At 35.8% G+C, this 26,760-nt stretch overlaps 1 protein-coding gene across 1 annotated transcript in view; it reads right to left on the bottom strand.

The window, feature by feature from the left end:
* The window catches only part of GPC5 (glypican 5), a 611,018-nt gene that overhangs the window by 166,242 nt on the left and 418,016 nt on the right, over positions 1–26,760 (bottom strand). The gene's annotated exons all lie outside the window — the stretch shown is intronic.

The following is a 26,760-nucleotide window of genomic DNA, read 5'->3' as shown; positions in this document are numbered from 1 at the left end:
TCAATCTGACTTTCTGCCAGAATTCATGGCTTTGAGGCATTCCCTCTTTCTGCACTAACACTTTTTGCATTAACTGTAGATTAGATTTTCTTGCTGAATTGTAGTAACCAATCTCACTTCTGGAATCCTCCGAGGGTCCAGACAAATTTAATTTTTCTACCTGAAACTTTTATTTCCTCATCTAGGAGGCAGTTTGCTTATTCTTCTTAATTAAAGTAAGCATTATTTCACTCGCTTAGGGATATCTCCTTGTTAGATTAGACAACATCACCTGTAATTTAGTGACTAATTAATGTTTCCTCAATGAGCTGTAAGAAATCTCATTTTGATTTCTACTTTGCCAATGAAGACTAAGTTTCACAAAATAGATTGAAAAAAGGCTCTGATTTGGACGCCTTCTCTAAATTTCCTTAGCACACTAAATCAATTGAAAACTAAATTGGAAGACAAAACTGGATCTTTTTCAGCTGAATTAGTAATTTTGATCAAATCCTGGCAATGCCTGCATTGCTTGACAATGCAGGAAGAGGTGAAACTGCAAAACCAGAAGAGAAAGTGGAAGGACAGATAGGGAAGTAAAGAAAGAGGAGGAACAAGAACCTCTGCTGCTGGCAGCAGCAAGCCACCAGATTGATCCATGAAAGCATGGCTTCATTTTGCCTGTTTCAGGAGTGAGTGACTCTTACACCGAATACTACTTTCTGTACCATGGACAGTGACAATACACATCATATGTAAACACCCAAGTAGGATAAGGATATGCAACATGGATGATCTTAAGCAAGAGCAAGGGTGGCTCTTGCTTGAGATCACTCACAATCAGTTTGTGGTGATTGTTCCTCATTATGTGTCTTCTAAGTTTCCTATAACTGGATGGGTTTTTACTTGCTTTAATTTACATGACCACACTGTTGATGCCTATGTGTAATAGTGAGCTTTTTTCAGCCAGTTAATCAAAGGTGTCTAGTTGAAGTGATATGTAGTGTTTGAGATATTCACAGGCAGCACACAAGACATAGGACCTATAGAAGTCATATGCTGTCATAGTTTGAGCCGCTCCCCCCGGGGCTGGGAGCTAGAGATGGTCCCAGGAGATGGGACCCAAGAGTTTCCCCTGAGAGACCAACTGCAGTTGTTCTTTTTTGCTCCTGTGAAATCAGATATTCACAACAGCCAGAAGTTGTTGGCAGAGTGAGAATGAGTGTGAGAGAGAGAGGCCGAGGGGGTGGATGGGGGCCTTCTTAACCTGGGGGGGGCCCTGTGCCCCCGCGGCCCTGGCTCGGCCGGAGTGTGTGTGTGTTGTGAGGGAGAGACTCGCAACCATGAGGTGAGAGGGGGGAGGTCTTCAGCCCCTTACAGAGGGCCCTCTTTCCCTCCCCAGCCAGGCTGCGGGGCTTGAGACAGTTTATAGCTGGACTGAGTACCCTACGGCCAAGGCGAGGGGGCTCTTTTTCTTTCCCCATTGCCCGGGGAGGTGGTAGTGTGAGCTCAAAGCAGGTGAGGCATTGGAGCTGAGCCAAGAGACGGGTCAGGAGGCTTGGTTGCCCGTTGAAGCAGTTGCGATTCGTTGCAAAAGCTGGAAGAACTCCAGGCAGAAATGGGAGATGGACCAGAGGGCTCAGAGGTGCCGACGTTGGGTTTGGATGTGGGCTACCGAAACTGAAAGCTGCAGCAGCTAAGGAAGAGTGAGAGAGCCAAACCAGTAGGTTTTTCTGGGTGAGGACTTTTTGGTGAAAACTATTTGGGGTAAAGGACTGAGCAGAGACCCAGAACCTGTAACCTGGAGAGTGAGAATGGAATGTCTTACTCCCTGGGAGGAAACCTTCATGAACCAGGGAGAAAGGACTCAGAGCTGACTCCCTGGACCTTTTGTGATGAAGATCCTGATGACGCAAGTTGTTTCCCTTGCAGCTCAGGAGGAGACCTCAGCATGGAGCTGAGGGCTGGTGGGGGTGCACGAGAACCCATTTTCCCTCATACCCCAATGAGAGAGAGACTTTTTAACTGAAAAGAGACTTTTATCACCCTGAAAACTTCTCCTAAACTGATGTGGGAGGGGTCAAGGGCTGGTAGGTTTATTGTTAGTACTGCGTATTTGTTTACTCTTTAGTTTCTATAGTATCTATTGTGTATAGTAATAAATTGCATATAATGCCTGCCCCCATACTGAGCTGTGTCTGTCTGAAAACTTCTCCTCGGTGTTGAGATAAATTGGGAGGGGGTTAGGAGCTTGGAGATCGGATTTTTTTTTTTTTGTGGGGTCAAACCCCCACATATGCATACATCAATACACTGAAAATGGTACTAGTGACTTAGACAGCTGAATCTCATTTTCTTTCTTGAAGAATATAAATAATATTCCTTTTAGAAATTCCTACTTTATAGGCTCATCTAAGTTTTCTATTCCTAATAAACAGGACTGAATTAATCAGTGAAGATGGAAAAGAGATGCTCAATAGCCCTGATTCTAGAATATGGGGTTTTTTCAACTGCCTGGAAAAATTCTAGCTAGGGACATGTATTTATGAACATACATATACCTGCAATATATATTATATACAAATATGCTGCGTGCCAAATCATAACTAAGAATCTGTCCCACTGTACTCATTTAGGTCTTTATCCAAGATATACATATTAGTGTATTTATATGGAACATGGTAGTTAGTTATATGCTTGAAGCTAATGTTATAAGATTGAGATCTTCCATAGTAGGCACTACCATCTCAGAATCTGTTTTGTTGAAATCTAAATTAGAATAAGGGAAGTACTGGACTGACCTATATCTCTAAAAAGCAACGTTTCATATAAACCTCATGTTAAATGATGGGGTCAAAGTTTTTCATGATATACTTAAATTTATCTCCTCTTAGCATCGAATACCAGTGTAAATTCCACGTGAGATAAAAACAGTCGCCCATTCCATTTCTTAATATGAATTTCAATTTCATATTTTCTGTGATTACATGAAGGAAGCTTAGAAGCTAATACATTTCTAAGTTTTTCGATATTTTAAAAGGCATGAATCACTTTCTTAGGAAGTTAGACACCCACTCCTGAGTTCATTTGTCAGGAGGATCTGATGTTCTGTGTAAATCATAATTTCTGTGAAGATGAATAATAATCTGTCTTCCTACTATGATATTTAAATTCCTCCTTTTTTCTCTAACTAAATAGTCTTTTAACATTGTAATTGTTTGGATGAATGCTCCTTTGAAATGTTTCCTCTTTATTGAGATTCATGCTCTACATCTTTAATGAAATTGCTGGTTAAAGACTTTATATATCACCATAATGTTATGTCACAAAGGTCCTGGTTCTATCAGGAATCCCTCATGGAGTTTACATAGTCACAAATGTTTTACATTATTTAATTGCCTTTTCTCAAAGTTAGTTTTACAGATGCAGATGTTATCTTTTCCAAGGATATACTTAGGGCTAAATCTTCCATTGGGGCCAAATAAACCAAAAGGTTATTACACAGTGCAAAAGAAAACATTTCCAAGGCACTAAATAATAGTATAGTTGATCTGAACATTAACAGAACTGAACGTAGTATACACAAATGGTTCCAATAAAAATCTGGAGGCATTTTTTATTATCAGAAGCCGTTACATTTGGCTGTATGAACTTCTCCAAAATGATGTATTTGTACTGTTGGAATAAAGCCATATCTAATATTACAAATGCACTCCAGGTGTTAGAGAGAAACGTCTTCTTAGGAATTTACCCAGAACTGCTAGAAAAAAAGAAGAGTTGGATAATTTACTGTGTTACTTGGACAGATGTTTAGGTCTGGTTGTTATGGAAGCTAGCAATTTTCATTCGTGCCACTGCAAAGGATATGTCCTCAAGGGTAGACAAGGAATTGCTAGCCAACAACTAGGCAAAATTAATTTATCAGGTCAGTGCTTCATATTGAGAATTAAGAGAAAAATGGGTGAATCTAGTATCTAGAACCCTTTATAGTAGCCTCAAACCTACACTGCAGCTCCAGTTCATAACGATTATTAAAATACAATAGGCAGGGAAAATTTGTGTGATTCAGCTAATCGTGCAAGTGTATATAAGGTATACTATTATAAGAACAGACTGGCATGGCAACTGTAATTTATTGCAAGTCTTAGTACCCTTGCAAGCAACTGAGTCTTTCAAGAAACCATCCAAGAGGACCTTATACATAAACAATCACTGTTCTATTATCAAATCCATGAGTGACTGCTAGAGGAAGAAGCTGACACTGTTATTCATATTTTTGGAGGAAAAAACACCCTACTTACTGTGATCATAAAATTCATAGTTAAATCTGGTTTATATGAGCTGCCTGTTTTCACTTGTATGTGATAGTCTCATATTTTTTTTCTCAGTGACTGATACTTTCCGTATCAGTTTCTTTATATTGGAAATACAGCCAGTCAAGGACATCAATACCTAAAATCAACATCTTATATTTTAGGCAGTCAGTCACCTAGAATACTGCATTAGTCAGTAAGCTCCTGCTGTAGTGTATTGAGGGTAAGGCAACAGCTAATAAAAGCCTTAGTAAGAACTGAGTCCAAAACTAAAGTTCAAAACATATCTCACATGAAAAACTCTCTATTTACCAAATACCTTCCCATTTCACTGAATTTCCTAAGAAAATTGAAGATATGCTTCCAAACATGACCGGAGCTGTCCCAGTTTAAAAATCCCATGATTTACTTCCCATCTAAATGGGTTCTATTAAGATGTAGCAATGGGGAGAAGAATACTGCCTAACTTGTGCCTTGATTTTAGGGACCTAAAACAGTTGAAGACAATTACTCATTCCTTGCACACACAGCCTAATGGTTTCCCTTTAATGGTACCAGAGAAAGGATTTATTCTCCTAACTTAGATTTCTAAAGTTAGGTGGACTGGATCTTATCTTGGGGATGACTTATCTATCATCATCTATTTATAAACATTGATTTTATTGGTGATGAACTATGCCTTAGAACAATATATTTCTTCCTATTGACAGCAAAGACAACTTCAGGTAACTGACTTTGATGTGGATACCTACACTATAAATTTGGTCAATGAATATCACCTTAGACATTATTCTGTCTCTCTCTTTTCAGAATACCTTGTACACATCAGCAGCACATAGTTTCCTGTAGCAGTGGACATTTTCTTTCAAAGGAAATTATTAGCCATTATTAGTAACATAAATTGCCATATCTGGAATAAATGCCAGATGAGCTCCCTAATGGTAATATTGAATCTCTTTGGCTAAGACAATGTTTCATTATGTGTTATATCCTAAAGTGGGTAGATGGGAAGTGTACCATGATCGGTTGGAGGTCAGGATGTACTGGTAGGAAGTAGGAGACACAAGTATCTACATACTGAAGACCGTGTTGAAGCAGAAAGCTCTGCTTTTCTCTTTCCTGTAACTATGACTACTATAAAAGGGGAACATCATATATCTTTCCACCTTTACGGAAAAAACCCAACATTTTGTGTAACCTGGTCCTGTCAATCTTCATTGGACATTGTCAGCATATAAAACATGTAAGGCATTTGAATGGAAAAACTGCTAAATCAGACCCTAAACTTAGCTGTTAACAGATTGCCCAGATGACATATTCCTGTTCTATGTCAAAGGCTGATGTCTAAATATAGTGATATCTGAAATATCTGCCAGTTTTGAGGATATCCACATAAGGTTACCAGGTTTGCTGAGGATATATGGGGAAATCTGTGACCCTCTTGACGTGAAGACTGGAGGTTACCTTAGGTCAACCTAAGGTCTGAAAGGTTACCTTAGGATATCTCAAATGCAAGTAGATGCCCAAACTGAGGCCACTGCATTAAACTGTACATCTCCATTGATTTGGGCACCCAGTTTGCATGTAGACACCTAAATCTGAGCATCTTAATCTGACAGATTAATCTCTTTACATTCCAAAGCAAAGAAAAGAAATAAAGGCATTATCTTCAAATTTAGATAACCTCCATACAAGCCTGCACTGAGTCTAATCCTAGATTCTTGTATCTTAAATAAACGCTTTATGTATGATACAGATTCTGTATTGAGGGAGAGTTTATAGTGTTTCTATTAAGAACTATGTGTTTTTAGGTGGTGACAATATTTGATTTACCTGCAAAGGTGATGCAGTGTGGCAGTGTTTACAGATGGTGTACATATAGAAATTCATTGTACATATTTGTGATTGCAGATTTGATCCAAAATATCATTTCTTTCTAAGATCAGTCTTTAAAAAACCTCCACACACTTTCCACTCACTATCAATGGGTGAGTGTAAATGAAAATATTGAGGGGAATATTATAGAAAGGGTAAAATTAATTTCTTTGCAAACATGAGTATCACTGATACAACTGCTTGAAAAGCAAGAAACATTTATAACTTTTGTTGGGGGGATACATTAATAAGACCAAATAAATCATATCTCATGAACTGCATTGGAATTTATTGAAGCTTAACTTTAGTTGGTGTTAGTATCACACATGGTGTGTGAATTCATTAAGGAAACAATACAAAAGAAGCTGGACAGTCACAGATTGCAATTCTAGGTGGAGAAGTTTGCTCTAAAATATATGGCCTTGGTACATTCTTCTTGCTCTTGGCAACAAACAGTATCATCATATGGGCTTTCTACCAAATTGATTAGGATTCAATTCACCATGCTTTCCCTTACTCAGCATTTGTACTGACCTTTGAGAGAAACTAATCCATCATTACCTATGCAAACACATTTCACTTGTCTGCCTTCTTGTCAAATAAATAAATAAATAAACACAAGTCCTGACACAAGGAATACTCCTTCTAGGAAATGATGAATCACCAGGAAATTCTTGCCTTATTGGTAGTCCTCTGTGACAATCATATGACACTTCTATAACTTCAACAATGTTAACAAATGCTTGTAAACACTCTATCCATCTTTCATGGAATTGCATTACTTTAGCACTTGTCTTTCCCAGAAGCATTCACTCCTATTTAACTGAGTATTTGATTTAGAAATCACAGCTGTCCTAGTAAATAGAAAAATCTGCATCTAAGCAATAAATGGTGAAATTGAGTAAATATCCACAATATGCACTCCACCACTCCAGTCAATATCATAAGCATCTGTAATTTAAACATAATCAAGTGTTTCTTTTGTCATCTTTGTTCAACAAAGCTTAAAATCAATTTTATCCATCAACGAGACAGTGAAGAATTTAATCTGAACAATTTCATAGTAGATGATTTTTTGAGTTTTTTTTTTTTTTAAATAAGTGTAATTAAAATCTGTCTCTAGACTCAACACTTCCTACAGAACTTTCTCTGCCACGGATAACTAGATACCTATACTTTTCTCATACAGTAATGTACTTTAATTTGCATGTTCCATTGAACTCCATTTCTTTGTATTTCTCAGTTGTATGACCAGTTTTCTGGATGAAGCTACATGGAGTTTTTTGGTTATAGAAGATTTTTAGGCTTACGTGACATTTACCACCCCAAAAATCCTAGGAATAGCAGAAAATGTTACATGTTTTGTTTTTTTCATTCACCATCCAGCTTTGCAGACCGGTGTCATATAAAACCTAGGTTCATGCAGTTATGTTGTACATGTGTTTGTGCATGAACAATGCTTTTAATTGTGCTGTCTCCAGCAAATTTTTAATCCAATCCTAACTTCAACAAAAAATGTTGAAAAGGTTTTAAAAAAGATATTGTTTCTGTGTTTTGTAAAAGTAGCTAATGGAGAACAGAGGAGGAGCCTAAAGATGCCATCTCAAAAAAAAACTGAATCATGCACAAATATCTTCTTCATGAGTTCATACTTTAGGGGGTACATCTCAGTTAACCTCTGATGCACACTGGCACATAACCCTAGAATTTTGATTCCTTGGTCATTCATGATGGAAGCTCTTTGGGATGCATAAGAGGATTTCATCTACATGGATGACAGAGTGAAGAAAGCACATAGTCCTGATAGAGGCTGATGATGAATCCAGGTCTGCAGCCTTCGAAGCTGTACTAACTATTGGACCAGATGTCACCCAGACACAGCCAGAGACATGTTACAAATACTTCAACTAACAATGGAAACTTCAATCAGTCACAAGACACAGAATTGTAGTAAATAGGTTTCACTGTTTCTGATGCTCACAGAAAATTGCCTTTATTTTCTTTGTGAAAAGCTTTGCATTTTTGCTTTCACAGAAACATGGGGTAATTTCCCTCTGTACCATTCAGGTCTTATTCATGGGAAAGGAACAACTTTACATCATTATGTTAGAAGTATATCTTTTCTAAAATGTGGCTCAGTGCTACATCTTTTGCATAAAATATTTACCCCTCTCAAATATTCAGTTTTTTCCCTCTGTCCACTGCCTTTTGTAACAACAAGTTTAAGCAAGTAGCCCCCACAAAGTTTTATGTATCAAATAAGTCTAATGTGAAGAAAAATTTTCATTCTCTTAAGGATCTTTTGGTTTTAGCTCTTTAAAGAGATACTAGGTTTTTTTCCTGTGCTAAAATAGTTAGGTCAGTTAAGAAACTTGATTGTTAACATCACTGTTGTACAAAACAAAGGCGACTGTTTTTCTGTCGTAGATATAACAAAGGATTATAACAACTGTATACTCTATGATAACAATATAAAAACAAATTAACTCCATTTATGTTGTCTATATTCTTTCTTTTGACCACGCACAAAACATTTCGAATTTTTTTCTTCCTGGGCTTCATGTAGGTATTTATTTTGATTACAGCTGAAACATTTTCCAACAAAGGGACATTCTATTTATTACTTTGCATGACCACCACCAACACAGTATTTCCATGTTTCACAAACATTAGTCTATTTATTGTTACAAAATCTAAAGGTGACAGAAAAGTATCATCTCCATTTCTACAGTAGTGGCCAAAGACCCCACAGTTTAGGTTACATCAGAACCTGGAACTGAACCAAAGACCCAAAGCCCCAGCTCAACACTTTCCTGTTAAGACTATCCTTCTAAATTTCCTTGCAGATTCCCTTTCCTTAGTTGCCATTTCAAAAAATGCTCTACAGCATGAAAGGATAATTACATAATCTTATTTACAGCTCATCAAGAGTTTCCACAACTTGAAAGGGAGCAACATTTTGTTTAGTATGAAGGAAATCTATTTCAGGTGTTTTCATCTTTCCTAGAGTTTAAGTCCAAGTAAAAATACTGTCAGCATTGCTGTGTGATAATAATCCAATATAGTTAATTATCTGGATTGTGTGTAGCATGATATGACTTCTAATAGAAAGAGGAGAGGGCATTGTAATAGATAGGCCTGTAGATATAGCCATCAGTATTATTACTTCTCAAAATCTTTTGTATCTTCTCATGGGTTTACTAGCCCCTCTGGGGTTGAAAATGGTTAGTTTCAGTGGGCTTCCAATGCAGACAGCCAATTGAAAGTCTTGGTAACGCCTCTACGAATTACATATTGTAGTAGCCGGAAAAGAAGACTTGTTGCACACAAGAAATTAGAGCCACGAGGTAGCAGAGGGACCGCAGGGCCCAGCAGGTCTGGGGCCTTTCCCCCCCCGGCCCTGGCCTGGGGGCAGGTGCAGCACTGAGGCCAAGATGAGCCCTTGGTCGAGATGTGCAGCAGAGATTAGAAGAATTCCAGAGAGCGAGAGAAAAAGTTGCCAGGAGTTTCCCAGCCGGCCTCGCCGCCTCCCCTCACCATGACCCTGAGTCGGTGGCAGCACGCAGCACACGGAGTGGAGTAGGCCTGGAGTGGGCCCGGAGGAGCAGCAGCAAGCTGGGTGAGCCAGAGTGTGCCTGCGTCCGGGAGCGGATAAAGAGAGAACAGCCAAGCTGGAACATTCTGGGATAGGGCTGAGTTAAACCCCAAGAATCCTGTGACCCGGAGAGGGGTGACTCCCAAACTTGGAGGGGTCTCCCCCAAAGACTTATCCCCTGGGAGGGACCTCCATAGAGCAGGGATAGAAGTCTTAAAGCTTTAACTCCCTGTAATCAGTGGTGAAGATTCATGGTGAGGCAAGTTGTCCAGCTTGCAGCCCACGGATGAACCCTCAGTGGAAACCGAGAGGTTGGAGGTGGGGGTAGAAATCCCCACACCTCATAGAAGAGAGAAAGAGAGAAATTTTCCAGCTGTGGTCAATCGGAGCTGTAGTCCTAGAGATAATAGAAGAAAAACTTTTAAGTGCTCCAGAATTAATTTGGAAGACTTGTAGCCCTGAGAGTGAAAAGAGACTTCTCCTCCTGGACTGATATGGAGGGAGGAGAGGTGGTTTATCATCATAGGAAAACTAGTGAGAATTGCTATATATATAACTCTTTAGTTTGTATTCTGTTAGCAATAAATTTTAACATTATCCTCATGTTGAGTCTGTCTTGCCTCTGTGTGAAACCTCTCTCACCTTTTAAAAATGTTGTGGGGGATCTGAAAAATTAGGCCAAAGTAAACCCATGACATACCCATACTCTTGTGATTGCATTTGATCCAAAGATCATTGTGAGACTGTTAAGACAAGGTCTTTATTAAGAAAAGAACATAGGAAACCACATTTGGAATATAGCCTTTTGTTATTTTCTTTCATATTTAAAGTTTACATATTTTTATCTATTAGAAATTTCTCAGGTATTATATATTAATAATGGTATATATATAATTATATATTATTAATAATAATATATATGCAGATATATATTATCATTTACCTAGTAATTAGATGTTTAAATGTGAACAATTTAATAATGTCCCCTTTTACAGTCAATGGAGAAGAATCTGCAGTGGATTATTTATTTGATCCTTCTTGAAATGAAACTTATTCGTGAAATGGTTGTACCTTTCCGTTGGGCAAATAAAAATGCTTTTGAAGACTCAGGTTCTGATACTTCTAGAGGCCTAAATTAGGACAGATTAACTCTATCCCTATCTGTACAAATAATTTTGTCTGATCTAAAAGAAATATTCTCACGTTTTTCCACTTCACCACTATTTTGCAGAACAAGATGTATCTTGGTACTGAATAGAATTACCTTTTTTGTACTGTTTGTTAGCACGAAAGCACTTCATTTTAGAGAAAAAATCAAAGGTATTTTCTAGCTATTTCAATTTTTTTATACAACATGTACAATGATTTAAGTAATTCTTCTGTTTATAAACCGAGAACATCCTTTTAATTCTGTCCAAAAATTATACACATCATAAATTAGCTTTGAGAAAGACTGTCCCTCAAATTGCATCTATAACATAGTGTAGATAACTTCATAGTTCACATCTATTTCAACAAAATTAAAAAATATAAATCCTTTAAAGAATGTACTTTTAGAGAAACACTGGGTTTAGATTTCATTGTCTTTCTGTGAGAAAAAGAAATGCTTTCTAACTCAGTACTTGGGTCCATCTGTCAGGCAATACTGAAATAAATGCTTTCTGTCATAAGCAGCTATGACTGTGGGACACTTCTATGTGCTAAGATGCAAGATCATCCAAGGAGATATGGTTTATACCATAATTATGGTATAAACAGTAATTCTTAGAAACAAGTAAATTATCTAACTACTTCTCAAATAAACTTAAAAATAATATTGCATCAGATAAAAGCCATCTGTTTCCAGTTATCACCATATATATTATATGTACCATGAGCACACACCTCTAAACATATTTTATAAATGGTATTACTACTTGTGTTATGCTTTCTGGGTATCATTACCAAGTAAACTATGAAATGAGTTTGTTAAACTGTGATTGAGTTACAGATTTCTAGCCTCTTGGGTAAATTTTTATGAATAGGTTTACCAAACACTGTGTTTTTTAAAAAAAATTATATTCATATTGACCATAACCTATTTATGTTAAGGAGCTTTATAGGTTCGTTACATTTGGGAGCCATAGGCAATTCAGCATTATGTTAAAGTATTTTATCTCTTTGCACTATCTGTCATAAGGTAGAATTCCATACAGGAAGGTGTGAAATTCCCAGAGATTTTCAGAGTATTGAGTGTTCCAAATAACTTAGGGCATTTGGGTCTTATTTGGTAAAGCATTTAGGGATGTACTTTAGCATTCTGCTGAATCAACATCTAAAGTCCGACTTCTCCTAAACTTTTTTGCCACTTAATTGTCAAAGGAAAGAATGAGTAGGGTAATTACAACTTTAAAAAAGCTTTTTGTTAAAAAATGACAGTACAGGAGACTGAGCTCCTCTAATAGGTAGTCACTTAAGTGTCAAAATTTAAGCAGGATTTCATGAACTTTCATGAATGTCAAGCAATACAGATCTACTGAGTTTGCTGTACTTTTAAGTAGCCCCTTCATCAACAGAAATAGGCATTTTGGTTTGGCAGAACCAAGTTACCGACCCTCTCCCTTTTCTATTTTTCATACAAAACAAACTATCATTGTAAGTAAGAAAACAAAAAAGCAGCAAATATCACTTAGAAATATTGAGTTCCATAATGAAAAATTTTAGTTAGAGGAATTTCTTTCCATAATAATTTGCTTTCAAGCAGGTTTAATATTAGTAGACATTTGCTTTGAATACTTTTATTCTAAGTGATATTTTATTTAACACATTCATTTGTCCTCCCCAACTTCATCAGCCTACAGAGTAATAAATACTAGATTATTTTCCTCCGCATAGCATACATGTAATTATTTTTCATTCACAGTTTGCTAACAATATAGGCTTTTAATGCAGCCTCCAAAGAACAACCTTGGCAGTTTATCTAGGAAAATCAGTTTACATGGCTCATGACAATAATCTTACTTATTTAAAAATTAGCCTTCGATTGAAAAGTTTAATTCCTGTAAACAACATATATTAGGTATATTTTAGCATAATCCATGTTAATTTAAACAGTGGCAAGGCAAGGACTGCAGACATACTGGAATGCTATAAAATAAATATTAAGGTTTACTCTCTTTTGAGAATAAGAAATCAAAGAAGCTTTTATAAAAAATTTAAATGGTCATTATTTGGCTCCAAACATAACCTTACACTCAGCAAAGGTTTTATCTTTCAGTACCAGAATTGTGATGAAGTCATTGTGGTACTATTAACATCAATATTTATTATGCTACACTTCTAAGGAAATATATAAAATTTAATAGGAGTAATTTTTCTATATGTTTATCATGATCATAGGCTTTTAAGTGATCTCATAGACTGCTGAATACAGTTCCTTTCTGTTACAGGTACCCCCATCAAAAATTTGTCAGGCCTCACAAGACAGTGAATTTGATTTCTAGTTGTTGCTGCTTCTATTGCAAGGATATACCGGAATTTTGCTTACACGTCACTGACAAACCATCTCCTAAAATTTCAGACTAAATTCATTCAGGACCAGTGACAAATGCTTGTTCTCATTCAACACCACCCTTTTGCTAAACATCTTTTTCTCTCTCCAATGTTTACTCCCCTGATGTCTTTGTAATGTAACTGTAATTCTTCTCCTAATCTTAATTCTGGTAGACTAAGTAAATTAAATTCATTTACTGTCCTCTTATAAAATAAAATGCTCTTCATCCTCCCGATAACGTTAAGAGCCATTTTTGCATCTCTTAATTTTAAAATTAACCCTTTTATAATATGAATGACCAGAAGTACACACAAGGGCTCCAGATGATGTTTCACAAGTACAATACCTTGTACTACAGTATTTCATAGAAATATAAGCTCTAAATACAATTGTTTCATCTAAGAATCTTTCAGATTCTACTTTGCTATTTATCAGATGCACCACATTGGTCATGTTGTCTCATATTAATCATCGCACCAAATCTTTGTCTGATTTTATAATTTCCAGCTGATAGTCTCAGTTTACAGCAGAACATCTTCCATGTAGATATCTTAGCGCCGTGTTCAACATCATTAAGTTTCATGACATTGTCACTGTTCCAGTCCTTAAGGACAGTCATATTCCTATTGTCTTATATATAAATGGTTCTTCCAATTTAGCCAACAACAAATTTCTTCAGAGTTTTCCTGTATTTTGCGTTTAAATTCTTACTGAAATAATTATGTAAGGTTAGTCTCAAGGGTATTCTTAAGATACACCATTCTTAACATTCCAGCTCTGTATTTCTCCTGATGGACCAGTTGCTCTCACTAATTTTTTTCAGCTCTTTACCAATTTTATAACTGAATTAATTCCCATTTTTCCACCTTGAGATATGAAATTCAGATGATAAAGTTTCCCCGTATTTTTTTGTTCGAGACTCAGTTGAGATATATATATATATATATATATATATGTAATTAGATTATTCTGGCATTATTTATATATATAAATCAATGCAGTATTTTATCTTATTTTATTTTTACTTTTTAGGTCTTTGATTATTGTTTTCTTCCTCATTTAATCCAAATCTTATAGAGCATGGCCTAGTGAGATGGCCTATATTGTTTTACCCGACTTCTTAACCATTCACTATTCTTCAGGCATATGATAATACTGCAGATTTTAAAATTATTCTATTCAAACTGCTTTTGGTTTCAAATGTCAGTTGTGTCAGAATAGTCAGTAAGATATAATTCACTTTTCTAGAGAAAACTGAATTTTAGAGCATTGCACTTCTTTAGTTTTATTTCTGTGTTAGCACTGGTAATTTTCATTTCTATACATTTATTCCTCTTAACCTTATTGCCTTTATTTCCACATCTAACATCAACTCCTTGGTGAGAACTGGGACATATTTCAGGTAAGAATAAATGGGCACTGATTTCAGATTTTACTTTCTTTAATTCTTAACAATATTTGACATGTTGCATCATCTGAATAATAGCTTGAAAAATTATTTGTGTTTTAAATATTTACATTGAGGTCTTTTTATTTCAGAAGTTGAATGGTTATCATACACTGCAGGTGTTTTGTTTGCTTGTTTTTTCTTTGTCTGATAATAATATTGTGCTTCAAGCATTAGCAAGTATATTTTGTACAGTATGTGCTGTCTTGTAGTCTACCAGTTATATGACGTTTTGTCTAATTATCAAATAACAGCCATTCAGCTTTGTAGATTTTCAGAGAGGATGCTTGTGCCTGAGCTACTTCCCCACAGAGAGAGCAAATTGCATTCTTGAGCTTCATTTTCCTGACACGTGCCAGATACCTTGTTTAGGATAAAACAGACTTTTTTTAAAAAATATATCTTCCTATTGCCTACACACTCTATAGGAGTAATTTGGTCCCATAGTTTCAACACCCCTGTTTAAGTGTACATTTACAAGGTTTTCATGTGAACTAGATCTCTAATCTTTTTCTACTGTAAATGGAGATTTACTCAAGAATACAGTCTCAATGGTGTTGAGCTGCAAAAATCTAGGTGTTCTCTTTAGAATGAACTATATAACTTCTGCTTCTGATCATGCTTTAGGCTGAGTTGCACAGTTATTTATAATCTGGAGAATAAACTAGCCCTAAATGACTGTTGGTCATGTATATCCAATGAGGTGCCTTCATATAGAATTGCAGTATTATTTTGCTTGATATAGCAATATCATTCAGTCATGTTCATGGCAGCTTGTTGCAGACAGAACAAGATCAAAGCAGAAAGGTTAAAATGTGTGGAATGCCCATGACAAACCCCTAGTGTCTGGGCTAAGCCTGAATAAAAAGGTCTGATATTTATTTTTATGTCCTGAGTAAACAAATATAAACTGTATACCTAGTTTGACAGAAATAAAGCGTACAGAATCATAGAATCACAGAATGGTTGATTTACCCACTTAAACCTTATTTATTTGAAATTGACTTATTCAAGAGCTCTCTTTTCCACTAGTGTTCTTACTTCTACTCCCCACAGCACGAATTTCCCATGTAAATTCCTATTTTAATACATTTTATTCTGATATAATCCAGTAACTCAATCTCTGATTTTGTCTGGGCTCCTGAAAAAGTTATTTTCAAACACTGTGTCTTTGAAAGTGGACCAAACTATCTTAACTTAAAGTTATGTGCATGTTTTTAAAGACAAATATAAGTTTAAGATCAGAAGTACAAGTAAATAATACTGAAGCTTCCTAGAAATAACAGCCAAATCAAAATTAGAAGAGTATAACTGAAACCCCCTGACTTTAAGATGTTTTGGGATGTGTGGGTGGTGGTGTTTGCTTCGTTTTATTTTCAAGAACAGTAAGCACTCCATTATGAAAATGTCATTTTATAACAGTCAAACGCAAATTCTTATCAAAGGCCATGGAATTGTAACCTATGTAGGGATTAGCTAAGGATTGCATTTAGCCCTATTTGAGATAGAAACCTTGAAATTTAAATTAATACAAAGATAGATAGATGTTACACTATATGTTATATGAGAGAAACTGAGAATTAAACAGGGTCTTGGAAGATGAGATTAGTAAAAACAATAGGTGTTTAAGATGTAAAGTATATTATAAATTTTAAAAAACATTTACTTTCGTTTCTTTGGATCTAAGAACATTTATTAATTATTTAGAGACGAGATAGTATTTTTGAAATAAACATGGAACAGAACATGTTTATGCTGAAAATAATTTCATTGTTATAGAAAAATAAAAGAACTAAAGAGCTCCTAGTACCAGTTCCTCAAGGATCATGACATACCATTTTATCAGTTCTTTGGGATTTGAGGAAAAAGAATAAACAATCAAATATACACTTTGATACTTTCTTGTATAAGAAGAGGTATTCCAAACTATAAATAAAATACACTTTGGATGAGTCTTCCAACAAAAATGGCCCCATTACATCCCTAACTTATAGACAACTCCTGAATGTCCCAGTTTGGTGCACTCGGGCCACAGCATATTTCCAGAACAGGTAAGTTGGGTTTTTTCCCAGAAGTAGTAAGTTGTCAAAAGAACATTACTGAAGAACAGTTAAATGTACACAGTACCTAAATGACAGGCAGACAACTCTAAAACTTTCAGACATTTACAGAATATTTTATTTGGAAAAACAATTACACTTTACAACACTGTATAAAATTGTAAAGAATAAATCAGGAAAATATACAGATGAGGAAGCTAAAGTTCTGCAAGTCTCACACGGATTATCAGGATGTTTCCCTATCAAGGAAAACTATTGCTCCCCTCTGCTTTGTGTTTAGCTAACAGAAGTTTTTCCCTGATAGGAAAAGAAAATTGTCTTCAATTTATTTTAGTAAATACAATTCCCTTGACCTCTAGTGTTTCAGGAGGGAGCAATTGTATCGATTTCAGAAACTGAATTAATGACAACAATTTATATGCATAACTATCCTTTAGTGCATTTCAGCACATTGCCATTTTTGTTCAATGTGTTTGCAGTGTCCCTTGTCCTTTGTGTTAAGCTTCACCACAGAATACAAGCAGCAAGGAATTGGTTCAAAAAATATTTCATGTTGCTTGGATAGTACTTGCTGTTAAGCATTTGGGAGTTCACTGTCAGGATATAGATTAGAAAATGCAAATTACCCCCAAAATATGTGTTCCTTCATCTAGAAATATATACTAAGTATACGTTTGCATATAGATATACAGATATTCTATGGATAGATAGATATAGTATGTATTTTATATATATATATATAATATATATTTCTATGTGTATACCACGTACGTATTTATATAACAATATATGCCAAGTGTATTTTATATATATATATATGTATATGTACCAATATATACCAAGTTTACATCTTTCTGGTTTTATAAGTAAGTTTCTATATTAAAAGATAATCAGATGATAGGGATTGACAGTGTGTGTTTCTTGCTACAGGAGAAAGTATCTATGTATTTATACAACTGGAAATTATGAAGAAAAAAATGACATAGCCTGAGGGTATTTTGGAAAAAGTACAACCTTTCACATTTTTTGGGTCACCCCACATTTAAAGTTGAAAAAAATATGTTCTATTTTAGCTGATGTAAACAATTGTTTTAAAATTCAAATAGTCGACGTTTGGGTTGGGTTTTTTTATGTTTTTCTCTGGCCGGAATGATCATAAGCATTTTCTGTAATGAACAGTTAGAAGTCAACATAAATTACGTATTTTTTAATGCAACCAGGTAGCTTAAGCTTGCAATAGACCCAGAAAGTTCATTAATGGTCACATATTTTGTGAATGGGGCAGGATCCTTCTGTTCTAATGACTCTCATTTGGCTTTATAAACTATAATCATCTCATTGTAAGTCTATGGCCACCAAAATCCCATCTGTATTCCTACTCTTTCCAAAACCTGGGGGCTTCTCTTCAGTGCTTGTCTATTTTCCAAAGAGTTTGCAATTTAAAAATCCCACAGAGATTTCCAGCATCCTTTCTGAGCTCTTTAATCTTTGCCTTTTGACTTAAAAGAGACAATTTTGTGCCAGTGATTACTTTTCAAAAGAGATTAAATACTGGTCCCTAAAATCATATTACAATTTAGCCCTTTTTTAGAGTGGAAGGAGTCAAAAAATCTCAAAGCATTTGGCCACAGCCCAGAGAAAATAATTAAAAATTTAGCATCGAGCTAAGATCCAACTCTGTATACTGGTCATGAGTAGATAGTTTTTCATACAACAGGCACCTTTGGAAGAATCATGAATACTTTGAAATGCTGTCAAAACATTTACGTATCTCAGCCTGTTACTGAATTCCACAGAATAAGAATTATATTTCACTAGGTACTATATCAAGACTCATTCTTCCTGGTTCTAAATATATGACTAAGGTGACCATTTGAGGAGATAAGTTATCTGAATTATTGTTACTGAGAGACAGGCACTCGTTATTAAAATAAACACCTTTCCAAAGGATTCAGAAGTACAAGGAATGTACAGATATGCATAGATTGTTTCCATACAGTACCTCAAGTGAGATGAGATGAGTCACTAGTCTAGGAATCATCATGCACAAACACTCTGGTTTTAAAATATAGATTAATTTTTAAGATAACCTCCAAAAATTGCTTCTCTGCTAAAGACTGTCCATTTAAAGTAACGTGCAAATGTAAGCTATGATATTGTGAAGGAATCAAGTGAAACAGATATTAGACTGGTGCACAAAAATAAGAGATATTCCAGATCTAAAATGAAGTATTTAAATAGATATTTAATCAGGGCAGTTAACCAGTAATGACACCAATTTATCAAGAAGTGGAAGCACATTCACCTCCCCCACACCAAACCCATTGTATTTTGAAAAAGATTGATTGAGTTTATTAAAAAAGTCAACACTGTAATTTAATTATTATAAGACAATGTCAAACAGCTTGTAAATTCTGTGAGTGACAGAACTATGGTCCTTTCTCAAGCTAAAGCCTGGTACAGTTAGTAGACATTTTCCTCTATAAGGAGTACATGATTGAGCACTGCATGAACAAATAGGAGCTACAAATCAGGATAGGAAGAGGAAAAAACACATTTCCCCCCGCCCCCCAAAGAACATAGGAAAGTACTGGTGTCAATTTTTTTAAAAAGTATTCCAAAAAAAAGACCACATAAAACTTAAACATATATGCTTAGCAAGACACAGTTCTCATTCTGAGGCTCATTTTTATACAGATAACCAAAATTGGGTTTACAAGACAAAATCAGCTTTTCTGAGCCAAATATGTTATGAGATGGAGAAAATTGGAATTTAAAAGAAATAAAAGACTTCACTTTACTAACGAGTCAAGTAAGAAAATAGATATACCTATAGAAATTACAATAGCACCAAGTCCCTCTGACAGAAAATATGAAGCTATATTAGTGGGAAACATAATTTTTAAATTTCAATTTATTGCTCCAGTGACTAATTGGCTGACATTATTTGATCCTTTTCTCCTCTATGCAAGTTAATTAAATCAGAATTACATATTTATTTGCACATATCTCTCTTGTTACAGAAACACTGTGGTGACTGCTTGACTCCTTCCTCGGTGTTTGTTTTGTTTTTAATACCATTTATGATCACAGTATAGTCCTGTGACACCAGCAAGAACAAGCAGCACAGAGACTCATGCAGGATTCTGACAGACAGATGTATTCAGGACCAGAAAAGAGAGGGAAAACATAGATTACATCTGCTTGACAAGGTATGAAAAAAAAAGAAAATCTGAGAAAAAAAGTAGGCCAGAATTATCTTCTCCTCTATTTAGAAACTTTCTGTAATGTTTTATAGTTTGCAGCATGATATTCACAGAGATAACTGATAAGCAATGCTTTTAGAGAGAGGAAGTAGCTAAGCAACTGATGTTTATAACAGAGGTGAAGATCTGTGAGCTTCTTGAGATCATTGGCTTGAATGTAAATTACATTCAGTGCCTCAAAAAATCCCAGTAATTTCATCATTAGTGTTGTAGTTTTAATTAAATAGGAAGGATTTTTAGTGATTTTTTTCATACCATCACGAAATTCAGAACATGGGAGACTGCCCCTCATCTGAGTTGGGTAAGGAAAGACTGTCCCCAGTGTCTTGGGACCTACCGGAAAGGTGGATCCCTGAAGTGGAGCATCCCGTGAACTCAGGAGACAAGAGATAAAAGGCAGGCATGTGCCAGAACTGCTTTCTTTGTACCTGTTCTTTGCCTGTTGGAACACCAAGGACTTTTGGAGCCTTTTCCCAGGAACTGCTCTGCCTCACCTGGGCCATTTTTTGCCTCAGCTGCTCCATTTTCACATCAAACCAAGGTCGCCCCGGCCCAAGTTGAGCTGTCTCAGCACGACCAGCTATTGTTGCCAGCCCGGGAATTCCCCTCTCGAGAGTCACAGCCGTCTCAGCCGAAGTCACAGCCACAGCCACTTTCACCGCTGGAGACCAGCACCACACCAGGTCAACCCCAGACCTGCCACTGACACCCACATGGTTTGCTACATCAGAACCCACATCACCTCGGCAGCGCAGGACTTTTCCTCAGAAGAAATATTCTTCAAGGTTTTGTTTTAACCTAGGGAGGAGGGGGTAGCTAGGTAATATTTTCTGCTATTTTTTTTGTTGTTGTTTCTTTCCTGTACTGGTGTGGCCTCATCTCAAGCACTGTGTGCAGATTTATGAGGAATAGTTGTTTTGTTTATCTTGGAGAAGAAAAGGCTGAGGTGTCCTCATTGATGCCTACAGCTTCCTCAGTGGGGGCAGCAGAGCAGGGCATGCTGATCTTCTCTCTCTTTCTTAGTGATAGGACATGAGGAAATGGAATGAAGCTACATCAGGGCGAGTTCAGATTGGGCATTAGGAAAAGGTTCTTCACTGAGAAGGTGGTTCATCTCTGGAACAGGGTTCTCAGGGAAACGGTCAAGGCCCCAAGCCTGTCAGAGTTCAAGGAACATCTGGATGATGCTCTTAGGCATATGATTTAGTTTTAGGTAGTCCTGCAAGGAGCAGGGAGTTTGGCACAATGATCCTCGTAGGTCCCTTCCACCTTGAGATATTCTATGATTCTATGACTTTGAACAATTTTAGATTGTAATTTTCCTGGGAAACAAAAGGTGTTTCCTATTCCACACAGCTGAACGGGTGTTATTGAACACTAGAAACCTCATTGATGATGACTAAGGATACAGAATGAGCTCTTTGAATACAGTCTGACACAGAGTAAGCTCTAAAACCGCCTCAGAAAAAAGATTAGGAAAGACACTGAGCAGGCTGAATGGCTCTTTCAACCCTTAAAACAACTGGACTGCTGCTAAATTTAAGATAATTTGAAGTCTAATAGCTCTTGGCAAGAAGTTTGACATATTCTCCAGCAATTACTGTAATTTAATTGTAGTTATCTTACAGTATTAAAGTGTACTAGGCAATTTCCTGTAATAAGCTTGATTAAGATACCTCTCATACATCTAACATCAGTTTTAAGTCTGCTTTAGAAGATGAATCATGCCCCACAGAACGTGTTTCTTTTCATTGCCTGTAAAGAGTGTCCAGATGATTAGCTCGTAGGTAGAAGATTACTTCATAGACAAATATATTTGGCCAGCTGAAGATTATCCTTCATGTCTACTATACATGTTTGGACAAGAATGATTCTCAGACTTTGAACTCATACTTTACCTTTTTTTCCATTTTAAGGAAAATCAGTGTTACACTGTAACACAATTTCCCGAAGTAGGAACTTCTCTATTTGCAAACATAATACTTCAAGTCCCAGAATCATAAGGTATAAAAGTAGTCTCAAGCCACAAAGAAAAAAGGGCAAAGTTAGGGTATGAGTCACATGGCACACACAGGTAGTAGCAGCAAACATAAATCCGTATTAGAGAACTAAATAATCTCTTCTGAGCATTAGATACTTGAGCTCCTGGTTTACCCACTATATTTCTAAAGAGTAAATTTTGGTACTAACTTAAGCACAGAACCATTAGGCAAGTCCTAAACAATTTATTTAAATATCCCAAGTCTTCAGAGGCCAGACTGTTTTAGTTGCAGTAAAGCACTAAGGCTCATAAAGTCTGATGGAAAAATAGAATCATAGAAACATAAAACTGTTAAGGTTAGAAAAGACCTTTAAGATCATCAAGTCCAATCATTAACCTAGCACCACCTCCACGTTCACCTCTAGTGCTATATGTACACATTTTTTGAACACTTCAAGGGATAGTGACTCCACCACTTTCTCTGGGAGTCAGTTCCAATGGTTTACATATTTTCTGTGAAGGATTTTTTCCTAATATCTAAACCTCCCCTGGTGCAACTTGAGGCCATTTTCTCTAGTCCTGCCACTTATTACTTGGGAAAAAAGACTGATACCCACCTCACTACAACCTCCTTTCAGGAGACCCATAAGGTCTCCCCTCAACCATCTTTCCTCTAGGCTAAACAACGCCAGCTCCCCCAGCCACTCCTCATAAGACTTGTGCTTCAGCCCCTTCATCAGCTTTGTTGCCTTTTCTGGACTTGCTCCAGCACCTCAATGTCTTTCTTATAGTGAGGGGCCCAAAACTGAACTCAGTACTTGAGATATGGAAAGTCAGTTTGTAATGACTAATTATTCACTGAACCATAGCAAAATTCCAATGTTGACAACAGCAAGGATGATATTTCTGTTTAAAAAAGCATCTATGCAGAAAGCTTAATACGAGTTTCAGTATTCTTCTAACAAATACCTTTCTCTGCCTATCAAACACAGTTATCAGCTAGACTATATAGTAAGTAGAATCTCTTTGTTGAGATCATTCTTAAATTTTGTGTTGATCCTTTTTTCAGCTGAGTTGCAAATCATTAGACAGCCTTATTTAGAAATGTCTATGGTCTTTGTTATTAAGCTCTTAAGATGAGTATCTTAAGGTGCTCTCTTGTCATTGATTTAGACTGAGTGAAAAAGGTGTGCATTGAACTTTTGAAAAAAGTATTGTATTAAACCAGATGTGAGTACAGGAAGCAGACTTTTGTTAAAATTCTCTCCTTTGCATTTATTCTTGAGCCTGAGGTGAAACAACCTTGTTAAAGGTTAATTTCCCATCCATCAACTCATGAAGTTACCTGAGATACTTGAAATTCTATTTGTCATGTTTCTCACATTGTTATCCGTTTTATCAGCTTTCTAACTGTTGTGGTTTTGTTTCACATTTTCTTTCCAGAGGGATAGACCTTTGACAAAAATGTTGATATCCTTAATATGTAGAATAAGAATAAATGAATGAGGCAAAGATTGGGTTTGGTCCCTACACCATTTGTACTTTACATTCATGGTGACAAAGGCTAAACCACTGAAAAGCTAGAAACTGTTTCTATTAGAGATATGAGGCACTCTAGAAAAAGTGACGGAGAAGAACTGATAGGCACTTACAAGCAATAATTCAAGAACTAATATGGTTCATAGATATCTATGACAAATGACACAGATCTAGTTAGTAATGCTAGTTGCTTTCTGTGGGTGTCTAACAGACAGAGAACACTTTGATAATGGCTCAGTCTTCTCTGAAAACAAAACGGTCTTCTTTGAAATCATTGTGGCTCATTTGCTCCAGGATTTTTCTATTCCAGCATGAAATTGACAGAAAATCATGAAAAAAACCCCCAAAAATAAAACAAAACATAAAACGAAAGAGAACAAACAAAACAACAAAACAAAAACAAAACTAATCATAACCCGTCCCCCCCAAACATTAAGCACTTATGTTTTTCTTTTCTTTCAGTGATTAAAACTGGCCCATCAGCTCTTCTGTTATTGACATAAGTTTGGTCTACCAAGGCTTCAGCAGCCTAGGACTATGCGTTATTTGTGCAAACAATAAAAGCTAGACTGAGACCTCTTTGGAGCTTGCTACGAAATTAAGGAAAGTGGTCTTTTAAAAATGAACTACTTTATTAGCTAAAATTATTTTACTTCTTGGGTAGCTATGTTATCAAGATTTATATTTATCACTTGAGCTTTTAAACTGATTATTTCTAACATGTTTGCACAACAGATGAAAGTATGGTCTACAAAATAGCTGACATAAGACACTTGAAAAAGTGTCTTATTCCTTGAAAAGGAATTAACTCTAAGGCAAACGTATCATGTTATTCCTCTGGGAAATGCTTTGTTTTACTGTTGATCATCCACATATTTCATATCAGATATGCTTCTGGTAAAAGAAGAAAAATAACATTTTCAATTTAGATCTCACAAGCCTGTCTGCAGTATGGCAGAATATGTTACACACAGTGTATGTAAAAATCAATAGTGGTCTTTTTCTATACTTCTTTATTGTACTACAAAGAAATTGAATCAGAATTTCAGAATTTCAGAACCATTTCAGACTCAAAGTTGCCTCTTGTCCCGGTTTCTCTCTGAGTCCAGAACTCAAATAAAATATTCAAGGCCAACATTTTCTAAATTTTATGACCCATTGTTGATTGGTAATAAAGATAGTAATGGGAAAGGAAAGAATGTAGTACATATGAACCTAATAAGTATACAAACCTAATAAGAATACAATACACTTATAGCACACATACAAAGGAAATGTAATTCACGCAAGGCATCAACAGAGAATAAGCAAGAGAAATTAAAAGCAATAAAAAAATTGAATTCTTAAGTGTGTAATACCCCAGCATTATGTACCATCTTTCTATATTTGGTGTCATGATTTTCCTGCCTGATTATAATACATTTGTACTTTCATACAGGGAAAGTTACATGTTGAGACAGAAACATAATTTTTACTATTAGTGAAAATATTATTGTTTAGCTATTATTAAGGGAACCGGTAGGTTCTCCACTCCTTGAAGTCTTTAGATTACAGCTTCTTGGAATATATGCTTTAGACAAACACATTTAAGAGTTAATGTTAATTACTGATAATAGTATGTAGTTAATTTACATTATAAGTATGAGAGTAATGAACTGTTATGCCCTTCTCCTATTTTCAATGCCACTCATGATTTTAGAGAGACCCGCAGTTTTCTTTCATCTCTCACTTCCCCTCCTTCCAATTTTGTAGTGTATTTACTGATTGCTTGTGAAGAAGACACACAATAGCTTAGATTGTCTGTCTGCCTCTATGAATCTTATTTAGACCTTTTGCAATGGGATTGTGGAAACAAGTTCCCTAACTACACTCATCCAATGGTTTGCACAAGACCTTTAAAGATATTTTCTGCTTTGTTCTCCATTCACTTCATAATAATTCTTAGGACTTCATTTTCTTGCATGTTCATTCCTACTGAACACTGTCAGTTTTACAGAGCTACCTATAAATATCTTAAGAACTACTTCCTATCACCAGTCACTGAGTACTGTGTGATCCTTTTGCATCTCTCAACCATGAGAATAATTTTTACTATTAATAAATGTGTTCACTTCAATACTCATGCTTTTCTTGAAAGCTTTTATCAATATGGTGAACAGTATGAACATCCAGATCCATAACAACCTCCTAATCTTGAAAAATTAATCATTCGTTTCCTATGTTTTTAGTTGTTCTCAGAACTTCATTCCCAAACTTTTTACAAATCTTTAGTGGGCACTGGTTGGGTTTTTTTTGAAAGTCCAAGAGCACTCTAGTAGATCTTGTGAGTCATGGATTAATTTTGCAAAAGGCATTTCAGCTCTTCCTCAGTGTATCACTTTAGTCTGTCTGCTTGATAATCCATTCTTCTAAACAGCCTCTACATCTTTCTTAACAAACTCATCAGGTATTTTTGTTTCAGGATTTCTTTTGATGATTCTTTGTGGCAGTATCTTGGCCACTGCCAGGATAGTTTCAATCTTTTTTTAAGTGTCCACGTCTATTTTTTCCATGAAATGCTTAAAAAGTCTTGGGTGACTAGCATGTTGTCCTGGTTATTTGGTATAGTTCTTTTGTGAATCTGGTATGTCATATCTTCCAATGACATTTTCCAATTTGAAACAAAATCTCTACTGCTTTTCACATCTCATTTGGAACTTCCTCCAAGCTTGGTCTTATGTGGACCAAGGAATAAAAAAAAATCCTTTTTTTATGCTATGGCCATGGATTGTTCAAATATTCCCTCAATACTTTACTTGTATATTGATCTTAAAAAAAACCAGATGCAATTAGAATGGCTAGTAGTTATTTGGAAGTGAATTTTATAATTCTTCGGTTTAGAAAAGATTAAAAAATGTATGAAAATTAGGGTCAGAATTATTATTTTACAACAGAAATGTAGGATACTGGCATACTGTGAGAACATAATTGTTTCTAAAAGGCATGTTCTTGTTTCACAATGAAAGTTGAAAATGTGACATTTTCTCTTAATCTATATGTAATACCTCACACTGGTAGTTAACATTGCAGTCCAGCACACACAAACTAGCATTTTTTGATTCAAATACTTCTGGTGGAGAAGAAGAAAATGTTTATCTCTACATTTTACACTCACCCCTACAGAAGCTACCAAC

Source organism: Pipra filicauda, unplaced genomic scaffold, assembly GCF_003945595.2.
Source record: "Pipra filicauda isolate LSUMZ 115617 unplaced genomic scaffold, ASM394559v2 scaffold24_size8852520_pilon, whole genome shotgun sequence".
NCBI classification, from domain to species: Eukaryota; Metazoa; Chordata; class Aves; order Passeriformes; family Pipridae; genus Pipra; species Pipra filicauda.
Note: the sequence above shows the minus strand (reverse complement) of the source record. Positions and strands in the feature narration are given on the sequence as shown.